This window comes from Melospiza georgiana, chromosome 4 (assembly GCF_028018845.1).
Source record: "Melospiza georgiana isolate bMelGeo1 chromosome 4, bMelGeo1.pri, whole genome shotgun sequence".
Classification (NCBI taxonomy): Eukaryota; Metazoa; Chordata; class Aves; order Passeriformes; family Passerellidae; genus Melospiza; species Melospiza georgiana.
Genome location: NC_080433.1, coordinates 68,533,339 through 68,548,015, shown reverse-complemented (window position 1 = coordinate 68,548,015; position 14,677 = coordinate 68,533,339). Strand labels below are relative to the sequence as shown.

The window sequence follows — 14,677 nt, the reverse complement described above, 5'->3', positions numbered from 1 at the left end:
TGGCAGGCAGAGGGCACCACACAGCCCGGCCCATCACCGTGGCGGACAGAGGGCACCACATAGCCCGGCCTATCACCGTGGCGGGCAGAGGGCAGCAGACGGCCCGGCCCCGCGCCGGGGAGCGGCGCCGTTAGCAAGATGGCGGCTGGGGGCCGTGTGTGAGGGACAGGGGGAGTCCCGGAGCCATGGCGGGACAGTGTCACAGCTGCCGACACGTTCTGCCCCTGGAGGCCGGGCTGCTCCTCGGCCCCGGCACAAGGGAAGCACTCAGCTGTGCTCCTGGCCGGCTCCCATGGGCGGTAAGCGCTGCCTGCAGTCCCGCTTGGGAGCACGAACACGCTCCCACCAGCAGGTGCTGCGGTGAAAAGTTTGCCGGGCTCGGTTGTCTCGGCAGGCCGGGGCAGTGCCGCCAGCCCCGGGGAGCCGGCACTCGCGGGGGCTGCGTTGTCCGGGCAGGACAGCCCATCCTGCAGGCATCTGAATGCACCTGTATCCCTTCGGCCCTGAGAAGGTAAAACTCGTGTCCAGGTCACTTCACGTGCTGGGTTACAATCATCCCCTCACACCCTGCTCACGTCTGACAGAAGTTTGCAGACTATGGGCAGGGAATTGAGGCATTTTGAGGCACCCAACCCAGAGGATTTGGGTTCTCAGAAATTAATGCATATCTTTAAAATATTTCCTTAAGGACAGTGGATGGCAAAGAGCAAAGCTATGCAGGTGTGATATGAAAAACACCCTATATTATCTAGCAGTGGTATGACATCTAAGACTATCTGGAGCTCTGTTAACACTTTTATCTTGAAGCTTGGGACTGGATGTATGGTTCATTGGTAAAGAAATCTACCTGTGTTCAAGGCCAAAGTTCTCAGTGCATGTCTTGGGAAACTAGAAATATGGGCCTTACTCTTCTGTTATCTGTCATTCTCTTAGTTTCCTTAAGGTAAAGGAATCATTAAACTATCAAGCTGCCTTGTTCTGTGTGAGTTATCTGTTTTCTATGTTCTTTACATAGTGATACAGATATATATTGGTTGCTTATGGTCAGGAACATTTGCTGACCTTTGCCAGATGGAAATTCCTAATTTATGTCTTACTTCTGCTCCTTCTTTCCCGATATTTCCTGATCATTTAATCTATCACTATATCTAATGCTAAGCTGGCCTTGTAGCAATGAATTCTACTCATAATTATTGAACACAAATCTGTATTGATTGAAGTTATTTCAGCTGTTACTTTGTGGAGACTAAGATCTCCTGAATGATTTTGATAATAAAGCTGTTCTGATCAATGACCATTAACAGTAATAATTACTGCCTATGCATAGAAATCTGTGTAAGCCACTAGGTAAGTCCCTCCAGGCTGGTGGTAGCTGATTGCCAACAGTAGCAGATTTGGGATGCTCATCCTACACTTCAGCTGAGTATCTCCTAGCAGGCAGCCCTGGCTCCACATGTGGTGTGGAAGTAGTTTGTGTATCACCAGTGATACAAAAACCTCAGCTTGGGAGGCTCTGCTTTAGTAAATGCATTTTTTCTGTACTACAAATACAGATGTCAAGGAGTAAAGACACCTGGTATCTGTGCAGCATGCAATTTTCAGCTTAAAAGGAAACATGCCCTGTGCAGAATGATACAGTTTTGTTGTTCAAGTAATGTCTGACACTGCTAGGAGTATATCAGTGTATTACCTACTGTGCCACACCAGCATGCACAACATGAGAAAATTCCACTCCAGAGGTGCTGCTCAACAGAACCAGGATTTTAAACTAATTTCCTGCTTCAGTATTCCCTGGAGCCAGCTGAGATCTCAGTCTAGTACGGCTTCTTTGGTGGGTTTTGATTTTTCAATGTCTTTTACACACAAACATATCTAGGCTGAGGAAAAGTCCTGAGGGAGTATCTGTGCTGAAGTAGTTGTGTAAAGCCAGAACAGGGATCTCTCTGACTCCCAATACTCCCCAGACATGCTAATGTGCCCAGAGGAGTGTTGTTAGGATCCTGCAGGGGTTGGCAGCCAGAAGTTACTAACAGCTGGAAAGGTTCCAGCCATCTGTGCACGAGGTAAGAGTTTTCACTTGGCATCTCATCTTAAGAAATGGAGATTTAATAATTTTATTTCCATCAGTGGCATGTACTCGTGACTACTCATGCACTTTTGCTACTCAGACTGACCCTATATATTGTTCTCTGTTTATGAAAGTAGAAAAGTTATGAGAGCTTTGTATTGCAGAGAGGCACAAATACCAAGGGATAGGAGAGTGGGGTTATTTAAGGGTCAGTGCATTTCTTTTTCCTCACAATGAAATTTAACAGCTTAAACAGAATATTTTTTTATTGAAATTTTTGGGATATACCATTTCATTAACGCCTTGGCAGGGTAAGTTCCTTAAACTAGCTTAATTTGCTTAATGCAACAACCTGTATCTTAATTAGAATCACACAGTTAGTACTTCATGAATTTTATCTGCAGGGGAGTCTTTCCCTTAGAGATAGTGCATTAATCATGGCCAGGACAGCTTGACTAACTTGATTATAAAATTGCTCCTGATGAAAGGTTTAGCCTTCTTCACAAGTGAAGTGTATCAGTATTTTGTTTTGATCTCTCAAGTGTAGTGTTAGTGTCTTTTTCACAAAGTCTAATTTAGTTGGTTGACATGAGATGTGTCAGAGCGAGGTACTCATTGTCTTGGCCAGTAACTGAAGAACAATTTAAAGCAAGAAAACAATTCTTACAGTTAGTTCAGTTATAAAGCTATAACATTTTATCTGAACTTAATTGAAAATCCTCCTTGATGACAGAGTAAAAATGTTGTGCCATCTCTCACTCCATCCTAGAATATCAAGTCATAGTTCAAAATCGCTTTTGGCTGAGATTTGCTATATGCTAGGCAATGTTTACTGTTATACTGCAGATGCAGTTTATTGCAGAGAAAACCCCACACTTGCTGGAACAGTTTGTGCTGGATATCTGATTGAAATCAACTATCTTAGAAAAAAAAATTCACCACTCTAATATTGGCAATACAGGAATTTTTACTAGAATAGAAATTTAGCACCAAAAGAAATTCTGTTGAGCTAGTAAAAGCCTCTCTGGCAAAACTGGCCCATATTGGGACATAACCAGAAAGCCTAGCCTTCCCTTCTAATTACCATGTGCAGAAGCAACCACCCTTATGGTATCCACCCTCTTCAGGAGAGAACTTAAGGGGGAAAATTTACTTGGCACCTGTTGCAGGCAGAGGCAAGCAGAATTTCAAATCATGTTGGATGTTAAGGTACCCAATGAAAGAGTGTTACACAACCAGCTCATATATATATATATATATATATGTATATACACCCACATAGGTTCAAAATGCTTCACAGTACTGATTAATCAAAACATTAAATTGAACTATGTACAAAATTTATATATAGTAAAATGTAATAATGAAATGACTGTAAATGTTAGGTTTACAATTACGAATCTAAATCTCTTACACGATAAAGAATTTGACAAATTTGGGGACTGTAGACAAGGAACTTCTGAGTTTTAGGTAATGCTCAAAAGCATATTTTGTTTTGTTTTATGTGAAATATAATGATGACATTGTAACAGACATGAATAATTTCAAAAAAGTTAGGGTTTATATTACAATGAAAAATACATTGGGAAAAAGGAAAACAAGAAAAATAATTACTTTTTAAGTCCTAGAATGTTACTGTAGGGAAATAATAATAAATAAGGAAGTTGTATAACAATGAGGTAAGTCAGAGCTTCCTTGTGATTGCTTGTAGATATTAACAATGATGACTATCCTTTTCCTTGCCTCCATAAAACCTTTTTTAGCTCTGTCGTACAAGCATCACATAAATACAGGACCAGAAGGGGATTCAATAAATCACATTATCCAAACCACTACATTCAGTGAGGGTCTTTCATAACTGGAGTATTATTGTGACTGTCAGCACCCCTTGCAGGCATGCTCTGTGCTACATGGAGCTGCTTTCAGCTGCCAAGCTGCTGCTCTGGCACTAATGCAACTGCTGCGTTCCCAGGCTGAGGTCAGTACCCTGCTACTGCCCTCCTTCTTCATCCACAGCTCCCAGGAGGGAGAGAGAAAGGAAATCCACATTGGTTTTAACAGCTGCCCCTGAATAGAGGAGGGAGTTATAAATAAATGGAAATAAAGAATGGGGGCATGTGGCTGAAGCCATGACAGTCACTTTTTGGTGTGGCAACAGATAAGCAGTGCTCTGAGTGACAAAGTGTCAGTCTGAATATGTAGACACTGTGATGATGTCAAAAGAGTCTCATTTGAATTGGGATTCAGGAGGATCCCCTATTTAAATCCTGTCTGAACTACTGACAGGCTGCATGACCTTTTACAATATACAGAGCTCCATGGGTCAAATTTCTCTTTGCTGCAACTAAATTGACTACAATGGAATTGTTCTGTGACTGAACTTGATTTCTCAGACATCAGTCAACACAGCTGGTTCACTGAATAAATGAAAGAAAGCAATCATAGATGTCACTGGAAAACAGATGCATCTGAACTGAGTCTTTCACTTTTGGCAAAACTGGACCAGAAATGCAAAACTTAAAATGCAAAAGTAATTGCTGAGAGTGGGTTCTTGATAATGAAACTCTCTGAAGGTAACAAAGGTGAGAAAGTGCCATTGTTTTTTCTAAAATGAATGTAAATATCACATATGTTATTTAAAACTTGGAAAAAGATGGATGTTTCTCTAAGTATTCTGGTATAGATTGCTTCTTAAAAAAATTAATAATGACAAATGACTCAGGTATTTATGCTGAGTCATTTACATTGCAATGCTACACAATGATAAGCTTCTTCCATAGAAAAATGCTTTTAGAGTCAGATAACAAAATCATTTTGTTATTTGATAAAAGGTAATTGTTTTAAGAGTGTCAGGGGCAGAATGGGAACTTCAGACAAGGTTTACTGGGGAGAGCCCCCTGCCCTGTTGAGCCACAAAGTGCAGAAAGGACCCTCTTGCTTTCTAAAATCCTTCTCAAAAATGAGTCTGGGTGGAGCTGGATCCAGTCCCAGTCCCAGACTTCCAATGGTTTATCTCGAAAGTATTTTATGGTGTAATTGAGCCTTTTTACAACTTTGTCCCACAAGATTAAAGATGGCAAACCAAATATATTTATATGAATAAAGTAGATAAGAATTTAAATTTATTATGATGTTGAAAAGACCTTAACCAGAATTATTTACTGCATAGTATATGTAGCTACTACTACATAGTATATATAATGCACTATGTATTGAAGCAATATTGAAACAATGATATTAAAGCTAGCAAATAATTATGGAAATTGATGTTACTCACTCACACAATGCCTGTGGGCAAATGTCTTGCTCAGCCTCAAGGGAAGAGTGTCCCCACACAGTCAGTTTTTTTTTGTTAGAAAACCCTGTCATTAAAAAGAGGGACTGAGCTTTTAGAGTACAAAGTGATTGACTATGAGTCACATGTCTCCAGGCTGCATTATCAGTGCTGTCACTTGTTGGCTCCTTTACCAGGAACTCTGCCACTTCCTCAGAGGTGCCAGTTTCTGCTGGGAAACATTGTTCTTCCTCTGAGTGTTCAATTTTGGGATTGCTAAGTCAGGCTGGTCTCAGCATTCTTCACTCCCAGTGTGACTTGCATGAGCTGTGAACCTCATTCATTGAGGCCATGTACAAGGTCCTGCACATGGGCCAGGGAAATCCCAGGCAAAGTACAGGTTGGGCAGGGGATGGACCAGGAGCAGCCAGCCCAGGGGGGAAGGACTTGGAGGTGTCCATAAATGACAAGCACAACATGACCTGGGTGTACATGCTCCCGGCCCAGAAAGGGAAATGAATCCTGGGCTGCATCCAAAGCAGCACGGCCAGCAGGTCCCAGGTGAGACTGCACCTGGAGTTCTGCATCCAGCTCTGGGGTCCCCAGCATAAGAAGGATGTGATCCTGTTAAAGTGAGTCCAGAGAAGGTGAGCAGATGGTTGGAGCACCTCTCACAGCATCACAGAAATTCAAGGCTGGAAGAGACCTATAAGATCATCAAGTCCAACCCATGTTCTAACTATTCAGCTAGATCATGGCAGCAAGTGCCACAATGTCTCCTATGAAGACAGACTCAAGGAGCTGGAGCTGTTCAGCCTGGAAAAGAGAAGGCACCTTCCAGTACCTGGAGGGGACCTACGGGAAAGTTGGAGAGAGATTTTTTACAAGGATATGTAGTGACAGGACAAGAGGGAATGGCTTCAAACTGAAAGACAATAGGTTTAAATTATTTGGAAGAAATTCTTTACTTCAAGGGTGTTGAGGCACTGGAACAGTTTGCCCAGGGAAGTCATAGATTCCCATCCCTGGAAGTGTTCAAGGCCAGACTGGATGGAGTTTGGAGTAACCTGGACTAGTGGAAGGTGTCCCTGCCTATGGAAGTGGTGTTGGAACTTGGTGATCTTTAAGGTCTCTTCCAACCCAGGGTATCTGTGATGCTGTGAAATGAACCAGATCAAGAACCTGTTTTCAAGCCTTGCAGAAAGGCTTCTGTGTCTGTGTACCTGTGTCACTAAGTGTGCTGGTCTTGGCTGGAAAAGGGTAATTTTCTTCATAGTAGCTGGTATGGGCTAAATGTTGGATTTGTGCTGGAAACAGTGTTGCTAATTCAGGGATGTTTTTGATTTTGCTAAGCAGTGCTTATACAAAGTCAAAGCCTTTTCTCTTTCTCACCCCACCCCACCAGCAAATGGGCTGGGGGTGCACAGGAAATTAGAAAGGGGACACAACCAGGGCAGTCAAGCCCAACTGACCAAAGGGATATTCTGGACCATATGGCATCATGCTCAGCACATGCAGCTGGGGAGAGAGAAGGAAGGAGGGGTTTAACAAGTAGGAAAAAAAATACTTGGCTGAATTTAGGAAAACTTGGAGAAGTGACACTGGTACACTTTTTCATTTTTTTCATGCCAATTTAATAATGAAGACAATGGAGTTGCTTCTTAAGACATGATTAAAAAAGAGATCTGAAAGGGTTTTCCAGTTCTTCCTATTGCTTCAGAGAAGAATCCACTCTATCTAATCAGCTCCTGACAGATATTTGTTCAATCTGACCTTGAAAATTTGCAGTTATGCTGATTCTTCAGATCTCTCCAGTCAGCTACTGTGTATCATTCTTTACAGTTCAAAAACTTTTTGTAAAATATAACCAAAATCTTCAAGTTGCAATTTAAGGCTTTTACTTCTTACCATATCAATGGACATGAAAAACACTTTGTACCTCTCCAATACTTTCTACATATTTGAGAACTGATGTATCTTCCTTCAGTCCTCTCATTGCTGGACTAAATAAATGAATTCTTTCAATCTTACCTCACGTGTTCACATTTTCTATACTTCTTTAAATTACATGGTTCTACTGTGGTTTCTTCATTGGAGAGAAATCACAACGTTTCTTTATTTTTTGTTGAGTTTTTTTTACAGAATGCTGCTTTTAATAGGTTGTTTTCTGGTAAAACCACATTATCTCTTATTTATCATGGCAGGATTGCAGGATATTTTAATTTGCAGGGGATCATAGGAAGTTCCTAGTCCAACCCTCTGCTGAAAGCAGGGTCAGCTATGAGTTCAGGTCAGACTCGATCCTGTTGGATTTTGAAAACGTGCAAGAGCAAGGTTCACAAGCTCTATGGACAACCAGTTCCACAGTTTGACTGACACATGGTGAAAATGTTTTCCCTTGAATCTAGCTTGAACCTCTCACATTTCAATTTATGCTATTACTTGTCACTCTCTCACCATACAGTAATCTGAGTCTGGCTCCATTTTCTTGATGATTTCCTCTTGGCTATTGTGTAGATGCTTAGGAATACCTATGATTACTGTTGTTGTTGTTACTACTATTGTTGTTGTTATTATTGGTAGTAAAGGAGTAGTAGTAGTTGTAAAAAGGCAAATAACTACCTTTCCTGAATTCCTGAGTTTTGGATTCTTCCTTTTTTCCATTGTTATGTTTGCCAATTCCTTTCTTGTTTAATTTATGTGTTCCTTATTTAGAAGGCAAATGAAGCATTTGCTTTCTTAATAGAGTACTAGTAGAGAATTGTTACAGGTTATAGCAGGCTGACACAATTTAGAACATTTAATTTATCTAAGTTGTCTTTATCTGTTGTTTCCCTTTTCTACCTGGAAGTCTTACTCTGTTCTCTAACTTAAAAATGAAAGCAAGCCATCCTACACAAGCATTTGCAGAAGTCAAAGCAAGGAGATAAAGAAAGAGACATTAGGAAACACTTCTATACCCAGAGGTGGGCAAATGCTGAAACAGGCCTCCTAGAGAGGTGTCAGTCCCCAGGCCTGACAGTGTTTGAGGGACATTTAACAACCCACCTAAACTTTCAGTCAGCCCTGAATGGGTCAGGCAGATGGACTGCATGGCATTGTTGGTCCCCTCCAACTAAAATATTCCATTCCATGTTCTCATTGTGTCAGCCACCATTATATGCAAGTCAAGTAATCTATTCAAAGGGAAGTCCTTTGAATTAAGTTGAAGGTCTCATTGAGAGCTGAACTTTGATTTGGTACTTTAGAGTCTATGGCTGTAAAGATCAGATAGCAAATCTCAACTATGCACGTAGCTCCTAGTACTTAAATGTAGACTGTGTAGATGTGTTGTCTTTATTCAAATATACGTGACTGGGGGAGAAATCCTAGAATGATTTGGGTTGGAAGGGACACTAAAGATCATCTGGTTCCAGCCCTCCTGCCATGGGTGGGTACACACTAGATCAGGTTGCTCAGAGTCCCATCCAGCCTGGTCATACAAACATACAGGGATGGGGAGTCCACAATCTCTCTGGGGTAGATTTTATGTAGACACAGAGAGGGTCAATCCATAAATTTCTGAGATGTGCATGAGTACTTTATATGGATGAAATAAAAATCAGAATGCCACATTTTTTCATTTATTTTTTCCACAGGCTACTGAAAACTTTGGAAAATAGTGGAACAGAATAGTTCCAAGAAGATCTGGGTTGTTTAGAATTTTTTAGTAAATCCTTTATGACCAAATTGTATGTATAAATATACTAAAAATTACTCCTAATGCTTTACTTATAATTCTAAAAGAAAAGATTGAGAAGTAGATCATTTCGCTGCTAGGAAGCCAAGACTAGAAAATACAGGTTTATCATATGGCAAAAAGAAGGTGGAAAAGACAAATGGAATAGCTGTGAAATTTGTGCACTGTGCAGCTGGAAGCAAGTTCCAAAGCTTTCTGGGTTTATTTTTTACTGGGAAGAATGTTTCAGGATAAAATAAATCCATTACATAATACAAAAGTAGATCTGCCAGCATTAATAGAGCAGCAGGATGACTGATAGGCACAGTCAGAACCACACGAGATTTTGGCTAATGCTTGAATTAGTGCAACCCCAATGCATTACTATCCATGCAGTGACTGCAATCAGCTGGAGAGTAACTGCCCATCCCCTCATTCTGCTGGATCTGCTTAGTAGCAATGACTTGGATTCCTATTCCAGACCTTATTTCCTGTGACATACTATAGCTCATCTGCTATGAAGACCTTGTCATGTTTGAAAATGCCTCTTAGGTGGATCTCTTAAGCCTCTCATATTAACCCAGTTCTTACATACTTAAATGCAATCTCCAAAAAAAAATATATATATATATTTCAGAGGCACACAGGTACTCTCATGCCTCACAGTCAGCATCTGAAGTTCAAAGGCCAATGTGGAAGCACATGTATTTAAGGTATACTGGGTCTCAATTTGTTTGTCTTCTGGACGTTGCAAACTAACAGCTTGTTTACAAAGTCACTTACTAACACACATACACTGAAATTCTCACACTGCAAACCTGGTGATTTTCTGAGCATGCAAGCCTTGAGTTGTGTAGCTTTTGTAAGAGAAAAGCCTCGCAGTGCACATTAGCTACAGAGAAAACCTGTGCATGCACACTGTCTGGGTTCAGTAGATGTTTGGAAGCTTTCTTGGAATTACTGCACCGCACTGGCTGCCAAACATCTGGAAGTCAGAAGAAGAGTGTAGAAAAGTGGCAGGGAAGAAAATGACTAGCAAAAGCAGCTGTCTCCCATAAAAAAAATGGTAGTCTGCCATTCTGGGCTATAATAGGATTTGAGAAAGGCATCAATCTGGGACATAGAGCACAGTGGGTTTAAGAAACTTCAGAAATTTTTTTCCTTCAAAGGACTGTAAAAAAAGCCAGTGAATCTGAAATCAGTCTGAAAAAAAGGATATTTATGAAATGCATGACTAAACTCAGTGCAATCAGAGTGAAATTTAGAAGTTTGAGTATGAGCTCTAAGAAGTTAGCCTCTTTTGTGAGCAGAAATATCTGACCAATGATATTCCCCATTTCCAAACTCCTGACAGCTTCTCAGTTTATAAAATCCCCAACTTTCTCTTTCCAAACCATCTGTCAACACTCCTAGCTTTTCCCTTGATAACTTCTACATTGTGGTTGTTCATCACACTAAAATCAGCACAAAATCCAGTTATTACACAGTCTTGAATATGTGCATGCATAAAAAAATAAACTTATTGTAATATAAAATAAATAACTCAAAGAATATTCATGTGATTATTGTATTTTTATTCAATTAATGGCAAGCACTCAGTATTTAAAACTACGTAAAGATGCTGCAAAATTTCCACCCTCCTGCATTGAAGTGCTTAGGTCCTTACTAAATATATGTTCAACTTGTTGTGCCCTTGAGAAAATGCATTTATAATCTGTATAAGATCCTCTAATATATTAAAATATATGGATCTGATCTTTAGATAAGGGATATTTAGACACATGCAATGAGCTCCTGGCCTGAAGTTCGGGATAAGGTTTGCTTTGCCTGAGGGTAGGTGCCTGGAAGTTGGGTGTTTGAGTCTGCTGAACTAGAAATTCACTCTGCTACAGTCACTGGGGGAGGGAGGCACCACGAGGAGACATTTCTAAGTAACCACCCCAAGAGAGGTGTCCAGAGTACAAAGGATAACCCAAAAGTCGAGGTGCCTGCTTCCCTCCACTGACTGTTGGAAGAGCACAGAGGAGTGCTTTCATGCAGCTGAGGTGTGAGTGATGCAAATTTTGTACATGAGCACAAGGGAGGCTCTAGAGCACAGAAGAGATGAGTTTTGGGACACAAATTTGGCCAGCATGCAATAGTGTGGTGAGCCCTGAGAGACTACAACACGCTGACAATCAATCAGGCTGGGAAATCTAGCAGGAAGTTGGATAGAGCTGGAAAGCAGAATGCTCATATATGTTGTTTCCACAGTTAGAGCTTAACAGGAGCTTGATAGCTAAACAAAACCTGCCCTGGATCAATGACTGGTTTAGGGAACTCTGTAATCACACTGTATTATTATCAGTATAAAACTACATGGTCGGTAGTTTCTGTTGGCTAACTAAAGCATTAATAAGAATATAGGAATTAAAGAGTGAGAAAACAGGTTTTAAGAGAGGAAATAAAAGAGAAAACTTAGTTATCTGGATATTGCAATAGCATGTAAGTGTACATTAACTGTATTATAAACTGTGACGAGTAGCATTAGCAGCATTTACTTTCCTTCCACAGATTGCTGAAAAATGCCCACAGCATGGCTACCTGAAGAATTCTGAACAGAGGAGGAATGAATCAGAGAATCAAAGAATAGTGGCTGCCCTGGATGCCTGAACAGGTGCCAAATTCTAATCATTCCAGTAACTGCATTAATTTCAGTTTTCAGTGTGTTAGTTTCAGCTGATCATACCAGAGACTCGGGTGACTTCCTAATTATTTTCTGGAGAAAAATATTGTCTGAAGTGATTCTTTCTTAAAATAAGAAAAAGGTTGAAATAAATGTTGGAATTTTGGAAACTCATCCACTATCAAATCAGAATAACGCTCTAAAACAGGGAACCTCTATGTGGAAGGATGGAAATGACACTTGTGCACAATGCAAACAAAAGCAATAAAAAAGGACTGATCCTTAATCTGCAGTGAGTCTGCTCAAGGGCAAGAAAAAAATCTATCTGTTTAGCTAAATCAGATGAATTTACCCACAGTATTTCCTGTTGAGTTACTGCATCAGGCAGAATCATTTATTTGGCATGTTATTCTTGAAAAAATGTTGTTATGAGCTATCCAAAGTCCTTCCATTTATCTTTCTGATAAAAGCTCTCAGCTGTCAGGTAGTGGGATGTCTGGCACTTACAGACTTATTTCACTGCATAAATACTTATGAGCAAAAAGAGAACTGCATGCAGACAGAATACTGTAATATTCCCTGAAGAAAGCTTTTAATCAACAGCTTCAAAAGAGTGCTCTGTTAATGAGCAACTGAAATGTTATAAATTCAGCCAACAGCCTCTATGTTTAATTTAGACAGTCTTCCTTGCAGCTTGAGAGCACAAAAGACCAGTGTCAGTGGCCTGCAGGCCTTTGCAGTTGCTGCCCAGTGGTTAACTATGGGAAAGAAAAGCTATTGCAATTTAATTAGCTGAAGGGTAATTTCTAGGTAATACTGATAAAATAATCTGCTAGAGGCCAGTGAACAGCTGGCATGAAAATCAGACAACATGTCTGAAAAGTTTGATTTGTATTCTCAAAACAGCTTTATTCCCAAAAAGCCCCCCAGCCCACCCCTCTACAAAACAATGTATTGTTTCTTGAGCCCATGTTTTTAAGCTCCTTTGAATTCTGCTTGCTTGGCTGAGATCAAGGCAATTCCTGGCAGCTGGATTTCAGCATATTCATTAAAGGCAATACTGTATCATTGCTTTAAAAAGATAGTAGATTGTAAATAAACAGTGAACACCATGACTCTACAAAAAGCTAACACAGCACTAAGCAGCAGTTTAGCCAAAGGCAATTTCAATTGTTAATGTTTACTGTGGGAAGGTTTCAGCAACTGTGAAGGTCTTTTTCCTGAGCAGGGCTGTTCTAATGCTGAGCTCCTGTGCCCTCTTGCTCTGGGGCTGGATCAGCCTGTAACAGGGCAGTTCTTCCCAAGCACTTCTGTAATCAGCTGATCATGACAGTGTGTCTTGCTGATATAACTTTTTCTTTACTTCAGAAGAAATACTTATATATACAATTGAAAGAAAAACCTTTCAAGATCATGTTTCTTTGCTCATACCAAGATTGTCATCCTAGTTCAGGGTTAGAGGAGTGTTGGCTTCACAGTGTTGTGTTCAGCCCCAGTGCTGGCATGTGGTTATACACACATCAGATGTGCACAAACAGATCTGTCATTTATATCACTGCTACCACATGGAATTGTTTTAGAAAGTAGAAATGTTACTCTAGAAGCAGCAAGTTAGATCTATGAGTGCTGGCACCAGCACCAGCTGAATCTTTTTCCTATGGAGTGGAATCTCTCCCATGTGTGAGCTGATAGTGCAGCACCTCCTCAGCTGGTGGCTCCTGGAATCTCCTTTTCTTTGAGATGCCTGTGTCATTTGGTTGATGTTGCACAGTAATGAACATGGAAACTTTATTTCCTCAGAAAACCAGTTGGAACTATAATTCAGACTGTGCATTACTACTGGTTTCAATGGAGTTCTTGACAAGTTTTAAACTTAAAAGCCAAAAATGCCATTTGGTCCTTTTCCAGGCACCTCTTTAGGAGGGATGCTGATCTAAAATAACTGCTTAGTGTGAAATAAAAAGCTCCCATACTTAGGGTGAAATCTGGAATCTGGATTTCAAAGAACCAGATTCTCATCTTGAGACCCTCACCTACATAATCCACTCAGAGGCTCTGTGGCATCTTGGAATTAGCAGGCAACTATTTCTCTATCTGATATACTGATGACAAGGACATCATTTATACAGAAATTTCTTCTTTCAGCCTTGGCCTTTCTATTCCATTGTTGCTTGAAACTGGACACACAAGCACTATGAAAAAAGGTCCAATTTTCTCCATCTGGAAGCTGAAGATAATACTACCTAAACTAGAGGGATATTGTGACCATTCCTTGTTATAGTAGTTCATTTCTAAATAATCTCATTGTAATAAAATTGTTATAACCATTTAAAAACTAGTGTTTTATTAAAGTTTAGTGGTGAATATTTACATATTGAGCTTCTACTGTTAGAACACCAATATTTGTTTTATTTTATTGCATTTTTAGCTGGTTAATAAGATTTCTTAATTTAGAGTTGCATCTCTCTAATGACCTTTGCTGGATGCTAAATTTTAGATTACATTTACATATGAGACACTCCTATTTTGTTAAGTAGGAGACATGTTATGGGGATAATCAGTTTATCTTAAGCTGTAATTCTATGTCTAGCAAGGATTCAAATTTCTAGGATGTATAATGGGTTAGTGAAATCTGGTAAAGCATCTTTGAGATAAATCCCAGCATATGAGATCAGTTAGATCTAGCTATAAAATGGAACAGAAGCTTAATTTTAATTTTCATTTGCACAGCTTGGTGCTTTACTTTTTTCTTTTACAACTTGACAGAGCTCTATCTGAAATTTAAAAAATGAAGGAACTGGATGGATCTTTTGAATATGCATTAACTAAATGGGAGAAACAAAACTAAAAAAAAAGAAGTAGTTTCATGTAAGGTTAGATTTTCTATTCCATGGAAACTAATTTGACTCCAATGTAAATGCTCTGGTGAAAGGATGTGCGTGCTTTGCAGCT

The 14,677-nt window shown here is 40.0% G+C and overlaps 1 long non-coding RNA gene across 1 annotated transcript; it reads left to right on the top strand.

The window, feature by feature from the left end:
* Positions 1-214: 214 nt before the first annotated feature.
* On the top strand, positions 215-13,962 carry LOC131083117 (uncharacterized). The gene is made up of 3 exons (XR_009114397.1): positions 215-511; positions 11,614-11,716; positions 13,871-13,962. It is a non-coding gene; the product is annotated as an uncharacterized LOC131083117 (long non-coding RNA).
* The last annotated feature ends 715 nt before the right edge of the window (positions 13,963-14,677 follow it).